The sequence below is a fragment of the Heptranchias perlo genome, chromosome 4 (assembly GCF_035084215.1).
Source record: "Heptranchias perlo isolate sHepPer1 chromosome 4, sHepPer1.hap1, whole genome shotgun sequence".
In the NCBI taxonomy this organism is placed as follows: Eukaryota; Metazoa; Chordata; class Chondrichthyes; order Hexanchiformes; family Hexanchidae; genus Heptranchias; species Heptranchias perlo.
Genome location: NC_090328.1, coordinates 43674643 through 43696146, shown reverse-complemented (window position 1 = coordinate 43696146; position 21504 = coordinate 43674643).

Genomic DNA, 21504 nt, shown 5'->3' with positions numbered 1-21504 from the left:
CACTACAGCTGAGATAAAGATCTTGTTGGCATGGAGGAGCCACTGGTGGGAACTCACATTATATCACTGCATGGCACAATTTCAAAATGGCCATGAAAACATTGATTTTCTTTTCAAATCCAATTTGAGTTAATATGTGTGGAAGTGTGTAAGTGTTTTACTATATGGTGCTAAATGTATGATACACCGAAGATAGGGGAACGAAAATCAGGCAGGTTCTACAGTGGGCTGATGCCCTGTTTTGCCAGGTTACAACCCAGGTGGAGAAGTTGAAAATTACCCCATAGCAGGAGCCACCGGTGGGGGGGGGGGGGGGTGGAATTTGAATACTACCCGCCCTGCGGAAACCGGGTGGGTGGGCAGTTAAAATGCCTGGGGTTACTTACCAGCTGGAAAGCTGCCCGGATCTCTCCATTTCCGATTTTAACAGACACTTCGGGACAGGCGATTAAGCTGCCCACCCGAAGCCAGTGGGTACTAATGCACATATGCTAATCAACAGTGATTTTAACTTTGGCCGAAGTGGGGAAGGCGCTGCAGCTTTCCTGCCAGGTGAAGGGCAGGATGAAGAGCATCGAGAAGCTTAAGAGGCGCTCCAGTTAAGTTTTTTAATTTCCTTGGTGGGACCAGGAGCAGTGGGCCAGTTTAGGCATCCCCTACCCCGGATCCCACCTTTGTCTGCCACAACACCACCCCCCCCCCACCAAACTCGTAACCCCCTTCCCCACACTTATCTAAGTGCTGGAGGGCGATCATGGGCCATCCTATTTTCCACAGGTCGGCAGCAGATTCCCACCCACTTCCTGCCCATTACAGGTGTAAAGTGGATCGGTGGCATGTTAATGAGACCCGGCAGTTAAAATCATCATGGCCTCATACAGCCGCGGGCAGGCGGGTTACGAACTGAAACCAACGGTTTCCTGCCAGAAATCCGCTAGTAGTTAAAATCCGACCAACCCCCCCCCATCTCCCCACCCGCCCAGTGCGTTTCTTTGTCTTTATGGAAAACAGTTCTTTGCTGTTGCTGTAGTCAGAGGTAATTTGTCAAAGGATATACCAGTTTTCAATCCTAATTGATCTGAAATAAAATGCATCTGGCATATTTATATAAGATTGAAGTTTTTGACATCATAGGAATGTAGGAATTGCTAGACCAAGAAAGACCACAGCCCATCCACCTAGTTCGCCTTCTGCCGTCCTGATTGTCGCATGATACAATGATAATGTTGTTGATGACTAATCAAAGCAATCAATCTCTATCAATTAGTTTACAACAGACCCAGACATGATATGAGGAAAACCCCAGTGCTGTAGAGCTTTGGGAACCATGTGCCCGATATTACCATGGTGGCAAGTTCGCGGCTGGGGGGCGATTGGGCACGTGGGTAACGCGCCCGGTGAAATCAGTCTGCCCCGCGTGCAATCGCAGGCTGATTGGATCCACTTACCTGTTGATCCGGGTTCCCCGCTGCTGAGCTGCGCGTCGGGCGGACTGCGCATGGGCAGTAAGGTCTGTCAGCTGGAGGAGCTCTATTTAAAGGGGCAGTCCTCCACTGACTGATGCTGCAAGAAATAGGAAAAATTACAGCAGGGGGAAGGCTGCTCCCAGGTTTAATGACGCCTCACTCCAGGTATCATTGGATGGGGTGAGGAGGAGGGGGAGGACAGAGATCCTCCCCCCGGCGGGCGGGAGGAAGCAGCCTGCCTCTGGCACCAAGAAGGCCTGGCTCGAGGTGGCAGAAGAGGTCACCTGCACCACCAACACCTGCATACAGTGCAGGAGGCGCTGCCAAGACCTAAGTAGGTCAGCCAAAGTGAGTACACTTATTCATTCCCCTACACTCCGTCTGCCACATCACCGCCCCCACCCCACATCTCCTTCTGCACTGCCAACACTACTCTGTCACATCACCCCTCACACCCACTCAAACCTCATCCTCATCTTACCTGCACTTACTCACCTCGCCAGTACTCATCCTGCCACTACCACTCAACCCAATCCTCATACAATCTCATGGCTCTATCTCATACTCACCCTCTCATGCATCTCTTTCACAGTCAGCCTCACTCAACCTGCCACTACCTGTGCTGCAGCCACAGGGCATGCATCACATATGTGCAGTAGGCAGCGTAAGGCAAACGTGTCGTGAGCATGAAGGGAACGCACAAGGGTGTTTGAGGGTTTGTTATGGTTTTTACTTATATTTAACTTCTGCCCAATTCACATCACATATTATATTGTCACCACTACTGCCACGTCTTTGCGAATCTTGTCTGGTTTGTGCAATAATGCCCTTTCCTGAGGATCACAATGAAGACCCACAACCGATGTCACCCATTGTGTCACTGCAGAGTGGGTGTAGGTGTATTTGGAGGGCTCTTTTGTGCAGACGACTGAGAGACGTCCGCAATGTCCCCAGTGGCACCCTGGAAGGATGCAGAGGAGAAGTTGTTGAGGGCAGTGGTGACTTTGACAGCGACAGGTAAGAAGATGGTGCTCGGGCCAGCCGGGAGCAGCTTGGCATGAAGGAGGCTGCAGATGTCCACGACTACACGTCGAGTGACTCTGAGCCTCCGTGTGCACTGCTGCTCAGAGAGGTTCAGGAAGCTGAGCCTCGGTCTGTGGACCCTGTGGCGAGAGTAGTGCCCTCTGCAACGGATCTCTCTCTGCCGTTGCCCTCCCTCCTGCTGTGCAGGTGGATGTGTCACAGCACTGTGTTGTGGAGCTCCACGTGTCAGAGGTGGACGGCGTGGCTGGCAAGGCTGGTGATGCTGTTCGCCCTCTGAGGAGGACTGCAGCTACGGCGGCCCCCATCTGGAAGGTAGGTAAATGTGTCTGGACCCCGGGGTAATGGTGCAAGTTGGTGAATTTTATTGTTAGGAGGAGGGTGATGGAGGCCAAACTTTGTCCAAAGTGACAGAGTGGCCTCCTGCAATGAGTGAGGGTCTCCCCCCCACCTGTCAAATAGACCTTTGCAGCTGCCACAGGCTGATGGCTGCAACACATCCATTTGAACTGGGACTGTTTCCCCCAGTACGGGAAACAGTCCCAGTTGTTTGTAAAATCCCAACCCTCCTAAAATATCTCGTTAATTAGGTCTGTAAACGACTTGAAATACCAAAATAAATACCTTAAGTGGCACCGGCTTTAATTGCCAGCGGGAGTCCCACATGCGGGGGCTGCGCGCGCATGTCAGCGTGTCAGTGGGAAACACGGAAGTGGGCGGGTTGGAGCCGGGCTCCCGACCCGCCCCGGGAATCAACAATTTTCGTGGCCCCCCCGCCAGGAACGCACCTGATCGCGGGTGCTAAAATCGACCCCCATAGGTCCAAAGATTGAAGTTTTAGATAATCATCACCTTGGACAAAAAAATTGCTCTGGTCACTATGTGTAGTGATATCATCAATGTGTTAAAAATTAATGTGCTTATCATTTTTGCTACACATGCTAACTAGAACAGGTTAAAATTTAGAAATTTCATTTTTCTGTTGTCAGCTCTCAACAGACATAGGTCCCGCTGTGGCTATCAAGGACAAGCTGGGTGGGATTCCTCAGGTAGCCTGGGATCACCCCCATGACATGCCCCTAAAACCCCTAAAATCAGTAATGTATTGGAAGTGGGCCTAAGAAGCATCCGTCCCTGGAGTTCAATTTACTAGAGAACTTCCAAGGGGTGGAAACCCGACAGATCTGGGTTCTGCCACAAATTGTGGTTCTCCTGCCGGGATCTCCAGTTTCACGAATCCCCCTCCCAGACCAGAATTTCTACCCTTGGCCCTGTGTTCATTTGAGGTTTGTGTTTATAGTCAGTGTTTAAAGCTCCAAGGCCAATAATTGTGTACTGATATAACATCTTTTTTGTGCTAAAGACTACTTGAGCTGAATTGAAATTGATTTCTCTACAGAACCAAACCTTTCTGTACATGGCTCTAAGTTCAAATTATATCAGAAAAGACTGCAGTGTGAAATAGAAATATACAAGGGAGGCTATTAAATGAACACATCATAACCGATGTGTGCCTGAATATATCTTCTGTTCAAAATAAAAATGTAAGAACTTAACCATTTTAGGTAAGATAAAAATATTTGAAAGATATTAATAAAGCTGAGATGACGTCATTACATTACTTGCATCGACTTACTGTAGATCCAGGTAACGTAGTGATGTCAGGGCATCGACAATTACACAATGTCATCATTATTGTACCAGAAAGATAATTCAGTTCGGAAAAGGAAGGGGCTTGTATTTACATAGCACCTTTCATGACCTCAGGATGTCCCAAAGTGCTTTACATCCAATGAAGTACTTTTGAAGTGTAGTCACTGTTACTAATGGGAGTTGGTCAGTGCATGATTTACATAGTTTTTTTTATCCTTTATGCAATTGTTGCATTGACTGTGATTGCAAAGGTTTTTAAAATTGGTTTATTTAGGTTTCCTGCATTTCGCTCGGCCTTTGCTGGTGGCATAGTTGATAAGGGAGTGTTTTGTTGTTTATAATTTTGTGGAGTCAGCGAATGATGGAAGAACAGCTGCATCAAGTTTAAAAGTTCAGCAGGTTCTGGGATGACCACACACGGAAAGAAAGTAGTTCCGAAAAAATTTGCTCAGACTGGGTGTTATCACAGAGGGTGAAGAATGTAGCCTGTGGTGGGCTTTAACTTACAGGGAAATAACAGATAAACGTCCAACATTTAATTTGTTTGCAATGAGAATCGTAGTAACCCTTCAACCTTGCTTTGCTTTGCAGGATAATAATCTTCTTAGGAAACCAGCACAAGGCAGTTGTGACATTTAAAAACAAAATTAAATGGAAAATTAATTGTAACCACAAGGATAATAAACTGCAGAATTAAAAAAAAAGGTCATTTCAAACATCTTGTAAGACCCAGAAGCATATTGGTAAGAGCCTTCACTTCCCAACCAGATGGTCATATGGTTATGTCCCAGGGCTGCCTGTCAGTCTAATCCATGATACACAGTTATGACGACTGCAGTTCACTCTGGGCCAGATTTCCACAGGCAGTACCTCATGAGAGTGAAGCGTTACACCTTTGGGGGGGGGGGGGGGGGGGGTGGGAAGGAGGAGGAAAAGAGGAGCGACAGAGTGGCCAGTCAGAGAGAACTCTCTGATCATAAAATGCCCAGGATTTACAGCTGTAGGCAAGCCGCCCTTACAGTGAACATTTTGCAAAAGTACACATAAAAGAAATACAATAGGGAGGTACCGTTCATGTCTAATGAATGTATATCCAGTCTGCCAGGAGGTTTTGTGATTTTGATCAGGTTGCCTATAAACTTCGGATAATAATAACTAGTTTGACATTGTGTGCACCACAGCCCATTTAAACATCTACTTAACAATTCAATTCAAATAGAAAAAGCAGAAAATACTTAACAAAAACAGATATTTTACACAAAACTGATTAGAGTTCTAAAGTGAACTGCTTTCTAAGTGAAGCTTGGCAGCGGACTGATTGTGACTGGTGCACTTGGCATTGTAAACACAAATCATCTGGGAAATTTCAGGCTTAGATTAGGGTTTTTTTTTTGCCATGTTATTCTTGGATTGGGACTCCTACACAATGGGAGCGAGTACTTCGGTATATTGCAATTCAACACTTGGTTTATGTATGCAAATAACTGGCATGGCTTTGTGCTGAGTCAATGGCCTGATGATGTTATATTTTCATGACAGTGCTAAACTGGTAGCAAACATATATTATTATTTAGTGGCCTTGTTTGGAGGGGGGGGGAACAGGAGGAGTTAGTAAATAGCTACATTTAATTTTATGAATAGCTTTTGCACCCATACAAAACTTTCGGAAGAACAAAGCTATGAAAATTTAAGGATAGTTTGGGCTGCTTGAACCTTTATCCTCTCTACTTCCCCACCATCCCAAATCTGGAAGCATTATTTGTGGCAGTTGCAAAGGTTTAGTGTGGATTTTCAAAACCATGTCCTAGTCCAACGATGCCATCTTACATTTATTTTTAAAAAGGGAAGAAATCACAGAACAACGAAGTTAGAAACCACCACAGTTGTTCAAACGATGAGAAAGCATTTATATATATATATATACACACACATATATAGACAGGATTTCATATATATCTACACACATTCAGTGAATATTATGGTATGAATAAAGGTAGTTATTTAATATGTCACTTAATCATATTGAGAGAATAGCTTTGTACTTATCAGCACTGATGATAGACATTCTTTCCTGGCATTAGGGCTATGAATAATGGCTTCACTTCAGAGGTGCACACAAAGCCTCATTAATCGACTTTAATATATATTTTTCAGTAAGCTTTCGCCTTATTTAGCGTTTTTTAAACCCACTCCTTTGTTTGTCTAACCTGGCATCTGAGCAGAAGATTCAAGTGCATTGCCCACTCCCAGGCCACCACCTATGCCTGCACTGGAAGATATTCGGTACTGGCCAGGCATGAAATTTCTCCCCTCCCCTCTGATTTTCCTCCCACCCTAATAGGCGGCACCACAGTCCCTCTTGGCCCTTTCCCACTTGTTGTGATTAACATTGGGAACCGAGCAGAGCATTGAAACCTACATGCATCCTGCTGCATCACACTATGTTTTATAAGATTTTTTAAATACATGGTTCAGTAAATCCCTAACGTACAGCCACAACTCTGCAGCTCACCCAAATTCAAAATGATAGCCCCTAGACGACAGCAGGCCTGTCACTGCTTTTGTCATTAATTAAATAATATATTTTAATTATATGCTAGTTTACCTCCCGTGGCATTGCCCATGGTACTTGAAGAGTGAGGCCTGCGTCAAGATCAGAGTTCCTGATAAAATTTGGATGCAAACTTGAAAAGGAAAAATTTGCAGGGCCGGGGGGGAAAGAGCAGGGAAGTGGGACTAAATGGATAGTTCCTTCAAAGAGCCGGCACAATGGGCCAAATGGCCTCCTCCTCTGCTGTAGGATTCTAATGATTTCATGAAAAATTAAATGGGAAAGTTGCAGAATGCAACTTAAAATCAGACAAAAAATTTGCATGAACTTCAAAGGGATAAGCTGCAACAGGACCGAGGACATTCACAGCGCTAAAATCTGTTAGGAGGTGGACAGAGGAGCTGCCACAATACCACCTATTGAATAGATGCCTGGATCATGACAGCCTATTGTTGACAGAGGTAGATAGGGAATTCTCATTACAGATGTTTACTTGAAATGTCGACAGAAAATGTTGTCATTAAGTGTTACTCAAAAACTTTGACAACCGAAAGCTAAATTAATGACAGCAAGTGCTCACATTAGAAATGTTTAATATAATATTGGTTGAAGGCATTGCACACTGAAGTCATGCCAATTGTAGTCTTCAGATGAAGGGGGCTCGAGGGCAGAGGATGACTGGACTAGGGTGTGCAGATGTAATTCAGTCCACATTTTGAAATCACACATTCTGTCTTTATTTTTATATTTCCATAATAAATTCCTATTTATAATAAAAACTGCCTTATGTAAATTTGTCAAGCTGTAATGACACCTTTTTGCCAGTGGTGGTGCTGCAGCACTTCTACTAGAGGGAGAGGGTAATTAAGTTTACATAGGCAGTTTCCATTTACTGTTGGCAGGAAGTGTGCGCAAACATAAGGGGGGGCCTAAAATCGGCAGCCCTTGCAGTGTGCTTCCACTGTAACTTCTCCAGGAATGTGCTGAGACTCAAAACAAGTTGTGAGGGAATTCCCCCTCTGCCCTGTAAGAAACAGAGCCTCTACCAACCCCTTAAAGGTCCAGTGGCGTATAAGGGAGTGGGGAGGGCAGAATCAGTGGCCAGCAGTAGACTGCCAACCAGCATAAATGGGCCTCACCTGGAAGTTCAGACCAGGATCTTGGCCTGAACCTCCAAAGGAAAAGTGGCCCAACTTTTATTTTAAATCATTAAAAGTGGCCTCTTTATCAAAAGGACCACAGGGGGCACTATAAACATCTGTGTGGGGAAGGAAGGGACCCAGTATACACTCCCTCCCCAGTAACCAGCAAGCTGCGCTGCTTTTCCTGGCCTCTCCACCATGGTGGGCACCTGAGATGTGCCCTAGTGGAGCGAACACTAGCTAAATAGGGAAAATCTACCAAGGTCAGCGGCGGATGTTCCCAGTGGCCATATCCTGCCACTTATGCAGGGGTGCACCAGTTTGTGAATTTTCGGCCTCAAGATTTTTAATATATTATAGGTATAGATGTTTTTAGTTGTTACATTGTTGATAGTAATATTATAAATTCTATTGCTATGAATTCTGATCAAGGTGCACTACTCTTTTGATTTGATATTTGTTCTTGGGATGTTGGTGATGCTGGAAAAGTTGCATTTATTGTCCATCCCTCCTTGCCCCGAGAAGGTCATAATGGGCCTTTTCCTTGAACCACTGAATTCCACGTGGTGATGGTGCTCCTACAATTGTGTTAGGTAGCGAATTCCAGATTATTTCCCCAGCAGCAATGAAGGAACAGCGATATATGTCCAACAGGATGGTGTATGACTTGAAGGGAAACTTGAATGTTCCCACAACATTATTGCTCTTTTAATGTTACTATGCTGATGCTAACAACCTCATCACACAGTCATAAAACTATCCTAATATACTATTAGCACCACATAATGATTAAGTCAAGTCATACCTCATATGACTGGACAAATTTCTTCTTCTATTTTGCTGTTTTTAGTGTGTGTGTCTGCGTTCCTGTAAGAGAGAGAGATGGCAGGAAAGAGGAAGAGAGAGATTCCTGGTCTAGTAAAGGTCAAATGGGAAACAGTTCACAAGGAACACTTAAAGATCAAGGGATCATATATGGTGTGAGGCAGCAGAAATGCGTAATCACTCCCTCTCCCCACAACAAACTCAGACATTTAAAGATCTTTTGAAGTTTGGAAGGAGGATCAGGCAGAGACTGTCCAAAACTCATTCTGAACAAATTGTGTTCCTCAAAAGTCAATCTGATGTATACAATCATATATTTCAAGACAGTATGAAAGCACGATTAGGCTGTAGGAGCTCCCTTGTGTAATGTACAAGGTGACTTTGTTCTCTCAGTCTAGGATGCGGTGTAATTCTGCATATACCAACTTTCCTCACATAGTTTAAAATCTTTAACAAAAACAAAGCCTCCCCACCATGTCGTTGCACAATTCACTGCACTGTCAGCTGCAAATGTTAAACAAAATAACATGCTTGAACAGCTTACTGTGATGTTGCCATTAATCTTTACACGGTGTGTCAGTTTTACTCATGATCGCAAGTCAACAGTGTTTACGTTTAGTAGAAGCAACATTTGGAGACATAAGCAATGAAAAAAAAAGACTTGGCCTGGACGTATTCTCTTTCTTCAACATAAATTACTTGAAGTAGATATTAAGAGATTATTGACCTGTATAGTGCTGTAAGACTGAGTGCATACACCATGGTTCTGAGGACCCAGTGTACTCTACTGATTAACCCTCTGAGAAGAGAATTTATTCGGCAGGTTCCACGCTATGTCTGTCAAAATTGTTTTCTGAGTATTATGCAGCACTATTAGAGGAACATGTTAAACCGCAGAATACTTGTTCACAGGTCCTCTGATTAAAGTGCCTATTCACCGGCATTGAGCAGTTTTCTGCAATTTTAATGCAAATGTTACGTAGAAAATGCACAGAATACAACTCGATGGCTATTCACAAAACTCCGACTGAAATCTCTGCAGATCCACAATGGTGTGGAAATGGAATATTAGGGGGCATGCCGATGAGAGTTCTACTCGTATTTAAAGATGTGTGGTGCACTTGCTTCAGCTGAAATCAGCAAAATTGTTACTGCTGAGTGCAGGAAAAAGCTTATATTTTTCAATCAGGAGCTAGATTTCCTTATTTCCTGGTAGCAAGCCATCAGTTCCAGCTTTTTGACTCTCCATAACTCAGGCAAAAATAAGACGTGGCCTCTTTATCAAGAGGGGAACAGTGGGCACTATAAACTTCTGTGTGGGGGGATGGGAACGCAGCATAACCCCTTCCCCAGGAACCGCTAAGTTGTGCTGTGCTTCCTGGCCTCTCCACCATGGTGGGCACCTGAGATGTGCCCTAGAGGGCCATGGGGAAGCCATAGAGCTTACCATGGTCTCCCAAGCAAAAGGTCGATCTTCAATACAAACACATAAGAACACACTTAGCCCATCAAGTCCGCTTTTTCTAATTTATGGAGAGTTCACATTAGTTCAAACAGTTGTGGACTCGCCCTAATGTATCAACCTTCCTGATATAAAAGAGAATTGCGTATTTCCTCCCTCACCACAAAGACAATAATATTAAAACTCCAATGTGGGCTCCACTGTTGCTTCAGTCGGTTCATGCACCATATGTTTGGTATGGAACTATACAGACCATAAAAGTCCCAAATCCAGATACTGATCTGTGCGGAGTTAGTTAATCGTAGTTGGGCTGTAATGGGGTCACTAAAATTGACCTCAGAAGGAGAAAATCATTTAGAATTCCCATTCCTGATCAATGCCCAGTCACACCTGTTGGAAGTTCCATGTACGAGGACATTGGGGGGGAAATTGGGAGATGTGTTTCTCCCCACGACAAAAAGGTTCACTAATGAAGAATGGTCATCTGGCTGAAGCAACAGAAGACTGTCAGTGCCTATGGAAATGTATCCCACATGGAGTCACTGCTTTTGGGGGCCAAAGAAAAAAAAATCTTGACTTGTTGCATTCCACAGATGGTATTGCTATGTGCAGAGTAGGATTTGCACTACTCATCCACAGAGTATTTGATGATCTGTGCTTACATTTATCCCTATAAACTTTAATTCCTTTCAAAGCCAAACAGTTGTCCAGTCATTATTTAAAGGAGTTAATTACCATAGCATTAGTTAGATTTGATGGAAGATTATTCCACACATTTATATCTCTGTAGGAAAAAAAATCTTCCACTTTCTAGCCATGCTGGAGGTTTGTCAATTGATTGTGTCTGGTCTTATAATTACAATTTAAGCTAAATTACTTACATATATCCATGTTACTCACCCATTGGAAAGACTTTGCATCATGTCCCTCTTAACTTTCTGTCAGTGAGAACATATCCTCCCAATTTAGAGTTTCAAAGGGTTAAAAGCACTTATTTCAAATTGTAACTAAATGTTCTCGAGATGTTTCCCAATACTTGGTTAGCCTCCCTGATATCAGCTTCATATTTACTGGAGACCTTTAGTGAATGATCAATAATCACACTCAAAACTTTTTTGTTTTTCCAGCATTCTTATGTTGGAAACATATTCGTTCATCCATTCACTGTGTGAATATTGTTCAAGTTCCAAAGTGCGTTACCTTGCATTTTTCATTTATAACACATTTACCAACCCTTAACCTGCTTAATTTGTCTTGATCCACTTAAGAGCTTTTAATTATCCAAATGCAAATTGTTTGTGTTAAAAGTATTAAATAAATGCAAGTTTGTTCAATAACTCCAAGGCAGGGAAACAGATGCTGAGCCAAAAGTATATTTTGAGAATGCTTTAATGGGGGAGAGAGGTGATGGAATGAGTGGTAAAGGAGCAGAATTTATGGCATCTCCCTAATCCCAAGTTGGAAGAAGTTGTGGCTCACTCATGATTTAATGTCAGTCAAGTGATCTGACAGCACTGAGGTGGTCACAGGGTCCAGAGAGATAGCGCTGGGTGTCACCATCATACATGTGGAAGATGAACCCATGCCAAGGGGCAACATTTAGATAAAGAAGAGGTGTGGGCCAAGGATAAAACCTGGAAGCAATCAGAGGTGACAGCGCAGGCCTGGGAAGAGAAGCTATTACTGTTGATGAGTTCAGATAGATACGAGCAGAGAGTTCTGGACAGCAGAGGAGAGGCATTGGAGGACACTGGAGAGAGGTCAAGAACGACAAGGAGGGTTAACAGTGGTCACCTGGCCAAATAATTTAGGGGGTACTTTCCTCTCGAGATAAAGTGGAATGAAAAATATAGATGTGAATAAACAGGTGAGAAAGGCCAGTAGAAATCATAAATGGACCAAAAACATTATTTCTAACGTTACTTTCTCTGATTGTAAAAAGTCTGAAAGGCAAGTTATAAAAAGAAAACTCATGATAATGGCTTGTTAAAGATCTGTGACAGTCTTGTGAATGACCAATAGAAAGAAATACGTACAGAATTCCAAGGATGGGGGGGGCGGGGGTGGTGGAATAGGGGGTGACAGTATAATAGAAAAGTAAGTCATAAAGCTTGCCTCCTGACCTGGCTTCTGGCTTGCCATTTGGACCGGGAAAGGACAACCTATTTTTCAGAAATATTCTCCAAGTTCTGGTCATTAAGATGGACTTTCAGAATATTTCCAGCAGAAGTTTTTAGGCATTTCAGTTTTCTTATCAAACTCGGATTGACTACATTATTGTCTTTTATAATAGTCAAGTGGCTTGTTTGCTGCTTGAGAAGTGTGAAATGAACATTATTTATACCTTGTGAATGGGCATCGACCACAGTAAAATCAAGTTCATCTGTCATTTTGACTGGAACCCCCTAAATGGACAAAAATAAGAGTTATGCCTTGATACAAAAAGGAGAAAAATATTCCTCTATGTGGCATCAGTGAACTCAAAAATATTACAAGAAATGCTGTTCTCCATATCATTTGTGAATACTGTAAACAGCAGGAGGCCCTGAACAGACTACTGTATAACTCCACTAATCACTGCCCCTCAGATAGAACCACATCTTTTTATCATCACCTTCTACCAAGTTGCACTGTAATTAATTTGTGTACTTTCTTTTCTTTGAAAAACCTTATGTGCAGAACTTTATTTAATATCGACTGAAAATCCATTGGATAGTCCCTGTCCACTAATTGAGTTACATTCACAAAGAATTCCAGTAGGTTTGTGAGGCATGGCCTATTGCTTCTAAATCAGGCTGACTTCCTCCATGTTCTTTAAATGAACATTGATATTCTGTAAGCATCCAGTAAAATGCCAAAGTAAGATCTTTAACTCTTTGCTTCGCACCCCCACTCCTTTTTTGAATTTTCAGAGTGCCCTGGTATGCACTCTCGGTGAGTGAGGCTCGCTCTGAGAAAGCAGAGTTATAAAATTACCTTAACATTTCCATTGCTCAGTGAATCAGTAACAAGGGGGCATAATTTTGGATTATTACTAAGAGCGTGAAGATGAGATTAGTCCCCACCCGCCTGATTTCTGCATGGAGGTAAAATCGTGGCTATTATTTAATTGCGCCAGATATTGCTGGAATGGGGCATCTCATGGCATATGCTGTTAGTTAGACTTTATTCTGCACCCTTCGGCTCGAATATTTTTTGTGCAGTAACTTGCTAGACGTGCGAGCTGATAATAGCATGGCAAAGGGGCAACTTTGACCTCAGTGAAAGGCGGGACCAACAGTGTATCTTCTTAACCAATGAGATTTAAGGATTAAGAAAGAAACAGCGGAAGAATGGACAAGGAGTGTGAGTTAGAGTCAAATCAGATACAGAAAGAAAAATAAAGAGAGGGAAAGAAAGATTGCATTAAGAGAGAGAGAGAAAAAAAAGACAGAAATGTAAAAATGTTAAACTTGACATTTTTAAAATCTCTATCAACAATTGACTACGTGCAGGAATGAGATTAAACTATTTTACTGATTGGCATTGCACCAACAATTATTACATCATTAAAAGGGTACTTATGCTCTTAATTACCTGACTTAACTTTCTGTGGTGAGTTTAATGGGCTATTAATGGGCAAATCCAGTAAATTCTTAAAAATAACAGGAAGGCTAAGGCATTTATGTGAAGCAAATGTCAGTAAATCGACCAGCAAGTTCTGGAGATCCACAACTCATGGCTTATCTCTTAATCCCCTGAATTTGCTGGCCCATTTACGCATTAATAATAGCATGTGTCGTTAGCACATGTTATTTTTCCAGCAAGTTCTGGCCCATTATCTTACATTTGTTAAATGGAACAGAAAAGTCAATCAATTAATGTTGATAATTGATTATTAGTACATTGATATATTTACTTTTTTCATTTTTTTAATCTATCCTCTCTTGGTGACTTCTCTTGGATATTGTTCTACAGGCATTGCCTACCGTCTGGTACCTGGCCCAAAGGGCAAATCATGTGGCAACCTGGACAATGACCGTCAGCAGGCTATTTGACTGAGGAAGCACTGAAGCTGAGCAATCGTGACCTCACCAGACACCCATGCATGTACGTTTTCCAATATGGGTCATTTGATAGTAATCAGATTGTAAGTGACCCTCCCTAACCTGAAGCCAAATGTAGTGTCTCCATCACTGTCCTGGGTAAAATCAGCCAACTCAGCACAGACTGGGGAGTGAACCTGGCATGATCTTGATCTATATGGCTCAGTATCACACATTATGGTTTCATTTGTCCACAGAAAAATCACAAAAGCTCTCATTGTTTTTTGTTTTTTTAAACTCACTTTTCCCTTCTTATTTCTCTGTTCTCGTTTTCTTTCAATAAGTTTCTCTGTTTTTGCTGTAAATGACATTATCATGCATTATTGTATCATTTACATTTTGTGGTTTTGTATAAGAAATAAAGGAAAACAAGAAAATGAAATAGTGTTATGACACAGGGACACAATCTGAAATCAGTCTTTTTTTTATTAACTAGCTCAGAATTTTAGCAGGCTTTAGTTTAATAGCTGCTTAAATAATATGTGTATCTCCTTTAATAACACTCTGGTGTGGGGTAACTGAGGCTATAGGATATGTAACCACAGTCTCACTGATCCACTTCAGTTTTCTACAGTACATCTACAAAGTGACCTACAAATGAACCACAGTGTATAAATGTAACAAATTTTCCTGTAAAATATTTCTTTTACCACTAAAGGATGTTGGAGATTAATGAACGTGTCTTATTGCCTGGTTTCTCTTGTGCAACCATACACATACTGATAAGATCGCGGTTTCTTTTCATCTTATTTCTCAGATAGCTTGCAACGTTAACACATGGGAGATTTTTGTTGTTCTTGTCTTCCAGTTGTGTATTTTTTCAAACAATCCCAAGGGGAGGAGAGGAATTTATATACTTCAGTTTCACTTTTTGCAGATTAAGCACTTTGGAAGTAATTATTTTTGGCATTAAGTGGAGGAAGAAAAACATTTCATTTAACTCATTACTAACGGAAAGAAATCCCTTTAAGCCCACAGGAAATTAATATTTGCCCTCTACAATCAAACCCTTTTACAAATGTTATACTAGCAGGGATGGAGTTCCTCCTCCTCCATCAAATAAGGCTGTTCTCTGCTCCTCCACAGTCATAATCCAATTGGTAATAGTGACTTGACTGATAACATTTTTATTCCCTGCTCCTAAATCCTACCTCCATCCCAGCTCTATTCTTTTTTTCTTCATCTGATATCATGATTAAAAAAGCAGCACTGTAGCTCCTTCCTTGGGAGTCCTCTTGCCAGCAGAAGTTATACCAATATTTTGATAACTCTCACGTTAAAGGGGCGCTGTCTTGATGCATAAGCGTTTGGTTTTTATAATCACTTTAAAACGAACACGGTTGCATTTCTTGCATGTGACATCATTGTGCTGTCTAAGTTATTCTCCCTCCAGGGTGACAAAATGCCCATCAATGTGGTATGAAGACAAGTACAAAAAATATTCCTGGTTATGTTTGTTGTCCAAGGGCTAACATGAGCATATTCTAGGGATTACTTTGCCTCCTATATTTGATGACAAAAGATTATGTTGTATCAAATTCATTTAGTGAACTATTTCAAAGTTATTGGATAAAAAGAACTTCCTAATTATCTTTTAATTTTATCTCCTGAGAACCTTGACCCTCTTTGGAAAAATCTAGCTTAAATCTAAAGGGACCGATTTTCTCCTTTGCTGGCATTAGCACTAACTCAGGCATAACATTTGGCACTAATTGTGGCCAAGTGTGAGTTTACAGTTTTTCCATGCTATTTAATATCATTGTTATAATTGGGAGATCTCTGTTGCTTTATTGTAGCTTCAGTGGTACTTTGGCTTTATTGTTAAAGCAGGATTAGATGTAGTTTGTAACATTAAAGTAAATCGTAATGCTCCCTTGTATTTACGTGAAATAAATCTCAGCGTTTAACAAACTGTTTCAGAAATACTTCCAGTGAAATATTGGAAAACGGTGGTCTCCATCAATAGACACCATTTTCTGCTATTTGCCACCTGTGCACAGAAGGGGAAAAAAACTCTGCGTAGGTCAAGGGGCTAATCGCTGGTAGTTAGGAATATTGAATCCATTTATTGCAGGCCAATTCTGATTGGATGTATTATCTTACCATCAGCAGAAACCTTGAACCACCACCACCATAATGTTTTGTGTCATTATGTTGAGCGATACAGGGAAGAATGGCAGATGTAAATTCACCTGCACAGCCTCTCCAGCTGCAATACCTGGACAATTCCCCACTGCTGATTTTGTAATTACAATTTTGGCACATCATTTCTTTAATTGATGTGTGCATGCAGTTGAGAACAATAATGTAAATCCATATGCCAAAAATTGATTACTGTCGAAAAAAAAACCTGCTTGATAAAAGTCTATTGGATTACTTCAGTGCCATTGACCTTCCCTCTGTCCTGATGGACAGATTGGGTGGCAAAGCACAAATGCCATTTACACTGACTGGCACAGTCTCTCCGTAGGGAAGCAGCACTGATTTCCTAGCACCAACTTTGGGAGGGGTTGAGGTAGGAATTCTTAAGTGTGCTGTGGCCCATGTAAATTCTCCATTCACCTTTGCAATTGTGGGAGGGGTGGGGGAGGGAGAGGTGGCAAATTCCTTAGCGATGAAGAGAAACTTTGTCTTCAAAGGGTACAATTACCTTGCTGTGAGGGAATCTCAAAAAACCACATCACATCCTCCAACAAAATTGGACTCATCTCATCCAGTTTATCTGATTTACCTGGAAAAGCCTTGAAACATTTTACTGTGCAATCACGTTCACATCTTTTGGACATGGACATTTAAATAAGCTTTGCCATCTGAACAACACTGGCTCTGAGTCCGCTCATATCGACTGGCCAAAATAAACTAACACCACAATTTATTTGTTTATAGCATGTTTTCAATATCAACTGGAAAATAACTGCAAGCTGCTCCAACTGGCACAAAGTAAGCAAGAAAAGACCCTGATGGCTAAGGACAAGGCCACAAATTGTGCAAAGAACGTACACAGACTTCTTCCTTGGGCAGGAATAAAAAAAATTAAAGCCATTTTTCTTTTCCTTCATTTTAACACTAATATTGTGCGTGGCTAAACTGGAGAATGTCCTCGGAACTGGAAAAGCTATTTAATAACAAAGTATATTAGACTCCTCTACACGTTCTCCAAACCCAGTGCTGCAGCTCGGGCTTCTAAATGTGGTTCCTCTAATTACGCGTATAACACATCCAAACCGTACTCTTCTAATTCCAGTTCATCCAAACGTTGCTTCTAAACTCAGCAAAAGGTTTGCACATCCAAAAAGGATTGGATGATTTTTTTGATCATTTTAAACAAACAAGATTTAACCCTTTGCCCTTTCTGAGCAACATTTCTCACCATAATTCCTATTGCATTCCATACGGGTAACTTAGGATACCGAAGGGTAAGGGTTAAGGTCCTTTCTAGGGCAATATGTATAGCGGTGAGTGTAATTCTGGCAATCCAAAAGAGAGCTCTTTAATGGCAGCTGTTTGCAAATTAAAAAACAAAGCCCTGTCATGTAATCTGCAATTTTTTTTATTATGAGCTTATATTGGATAAATTTCCAAAAGATATGCAACTTTTATTTGATTTTAAAAATTTCTTAATTTCTATGAGCCGTTGTGAACAATCAAAAAAACAATAAGAAAAAATAGAGACCGATAATAGCACCAAAGTATAAAAAGGAATGTCACGTATAATTTGGAAAACTTTTATCCTAGCCGTGCAAAAAATAAAAGCGGTCACAGTCCTCAAAGGGTTAATACTCTCAGCTACTCTTACTAAGCAGTCAAGTTCATCAAGTGATTGAGTCCACAGAGACACACGCAACACTCCATTACTCTCCAATTTTACTGATTTATTTTCAGAGGCGGAGAAAACTCAGCTTTTGACCTGGAAAACCAGCATGGCAATGTGCCCGCACCACCTTGCCACATTAGAGTTTCACCAGGTCCTGGCAACGAGACAGAAAGAGAGAGAGAGAGAGAGACAGAGCAGACAAACATCTTGGCATGGACTGTTCGAATAACCAGCAGCTGACTGTAAACCCTAGTAGAGCCTTCATGGATTATTCATGTGTAATTACAGATAGCTTTTGTGCAGGTTTAAATCATCCCCTTGGCCCATTACAGCCCATAACAACTGAAATAGCAATTGTCATAGTGTGGTTTGAGTGTGCGCTCTGATCAATAATGATGAATGGTGAAATTTAGCGACAAGCAGCACAAATTCTTCTTGGCTTGATCCATAAATCTGAACAAACACTGAGTGCTTCAAATGTGCATGGATTTCAAATGTGTTAAGACGCCCCCCCATCTTCATTGCAAAAAAAAAAGTCTAAGGGAAAAGCACAATTTGTCAATTCCAATAATCCCCATACTGTTAGCATTTTTTGTTTAAAAAAACAGGGTGAACCCTGGGTTGTTTTCAAGGTCAATTTCAGGTGAAAGGGAGGTCATCCAGAGGTCACTAGAGCTCCCATGCAGGTCAATAACGCCTCCTCGCTTGCATGGAAGACAAGATGCTCACACCCAATCAATCCGCTGAGGCTGAAGAACCGACCGTAATGAGCAGTGAACAAATGTACACTATCTGCACAAAACATGCTTTTTCCAGTATCTTTCCCCTTTTCATGTAAAATCATGTGCTGTCAAGTCCGACATTCATCCAGCTGGCAGCCAACAGCAAGAGCAAGAAATCAGGTTCTTGTTGGGGTTGGTGAAAGGTCACAGTTGACAGGCATGGAGGTTAAACTGCCGACAAAAAATACTGTTCTTTGCCGACTGCAGCCTTTTACCAAATTCACTTCTTTGTGTTACAGTCAAGCAGTACATCAATACGCTCCACCTTCCTTTTTATTATAAAATGATGCCATGGTTGATATAAAAAAAATACACACAGATCTTTTTGTGGGACTTTAATTATCTATTGGTTTCTTTAATTGAAGAGCTACATTGTAGCATTTTTATGACCATTAAAGTATAAATAAATGCTAAATTTGTTCAGAAAACAGACCATTCCAAAAGTGTCCTTGGTTTTAACCCTTTGCATCATTCAGCATTAGACTTTTACTAATTTGTTTTTTTTATAAATATATTGTCTGGCAAAGTGTAGGCTTAAAATCTGTACTTCATTTAGCATAAGATTTACTAGATCTCAGAGTTTATTTTTTGAGGTGTGCCTGTATAGTCCGCCAGCACTCAAAATGTAATTGCTGGATCCTTGGTCTGTGCTGAATCCACTGATCTCAACTGGGACAGTATTAGGGGCCCGACAGTTGGTCTTGGAGGAAAAATGCACCTGATCGTTCTGCAGCACCTCTTGACAGGAGTGTGCATTTGAGGCAGTTGCGTAAGGACAGGATCAGGCCCATCAGTGATGCCTTCATTAGTTGAGTTGCCTGCCAACAAGTATTGACTAAGTTCACATATGAAGAGTGGCCACTTCAGTGAGGAACAGTGACTACACTTCAAAAGTACTTAATTGGCTGTAAAGTGCTTTAGGACGTCCTGTGGTCATGAAAGGCGCTATATAAATACAAGTCTTTCTTTCTTTTCTTTACTAAAGGGCTGCTACTATCTGTGGAGCTATACCATGAAAAGGGTTAATGCCTTCAGGAGAGAGGAGAGAAAGATGAAGAAAGTTGGTGGAGAAGAGGCATCATTAAGATTCTTCAACAATGTGATACTTGCATAAAAAGTCAGTGTTTTGTTAATTCCCCCAGGACGATTGGATACATTTTAAATCTACAGTAAAACAGACTTTCAAAGAACGACACTAAAAATGCATTTCCACTTGCAGCTACTGTCCATGTTTACATTATCTAGCTCTTGCCTGGCTGGAACAGTGACGGTCTTACCCAGAAGAGAGCTGCGTGCTTGTCTGTATATTGGCAGGGACTGAGCTCCCTCTCAATAGTTAAACCATTTAAACGGCTGAGAAAGCTGGAAGTGGAGAATCCCTGCTCTCTTAACATTTAAATTGAAGATAGGTGGTATTACAAAGTGTTCATGGGTACTTTGTAAACCGAGATTGACACCACATTGGAATTACACTCCAGGCAGTGTCAAACTGAAGCACCGTATGACTACTCCCTCCAGGGAGTCTCACTCTGCTTTACTCCTGACCTGACTCTGGATTTACAATGCTAGTTTAATGTTGGTGTGAAGTTGAAATCACTTTGCACTGATGCTAAGCTTGCAGTGTAAATGCACCCTGAAAGGTTTCCAGCGTGATAGCATCATATTATACTGTATCACTGTCTCTGTGGGACAACATATTTTACTGGAAATGAAATGTTGTGCCATAAACCACAAGAGGCTGTGAACATTTATAGCAAAAAGGTGCCGGTAGTTTCAAGCCTATGAATGATTAGGTTTAACTAAAATATCTCCATTCTGTCTGGATAAGGTGCATAAATAATTCACTATAAATCCCTGTAGAGGGTACAACAGGAATTGTAAATTATCAACACACTGTCCCTAAACATTATCATTAGAGGCACTGAACCTCTCATAACAGACTTCGAGTGCTGCTCTTCATAAGAATTTCAGCTAATTCATTAACCCTTGAAGCACCAGTTCCCATCATTCCACAAGTTGTATTCTATGCATTATGCAGTAAACACTGTGTTCACTGCCTTCGTAGCAGTGAAATGTCATCCAACTTATATTCCAGCATCTTCTGGTTACTATTAATAGTTTGCCAAACCACAATATAATTGTGAAGACTTTCTGCTTTTGCATTACATATTGGCATTCCTCTGTATGCTACTATATTCATAATGTTTACAAGATACTTTTATTGGCGTGAGGTAGGTGGCTTCCAGAGGGTTGAGATTTGCCTTGAACATGAAAACAAAGCTACACAGTTGTTCCAGTTAAAAGACAGTAACAGCAATACCAAATAACTGTCTCACAGAGCACATAGAATATATTAAAAGCAGATTCAATAGGCCTAACATTATAACACATTCACTGTGATTAAGCTTAGCAATAACCTCACACATGCTTTGTGACTGTTTAGCACTGTTTGGTACCAGAGCTAAAGGTAGAAAGAAACCATGGTCTTGAAGAAAATTTACTGCCTCATATCACCGTCAGTGAGGACTTTTCATGATCAGTTCCTGGACACAGTATTGTTGTGGGACCTCGTTGACTGCTGTGACAAATGTGTTCCACATAAGACTCTATGTGAGCAATTTTATGAATTTCCACTCCCGATGTGGAGTCCAATCAGGAATTTGGACGCTTGCCCCCACAATTT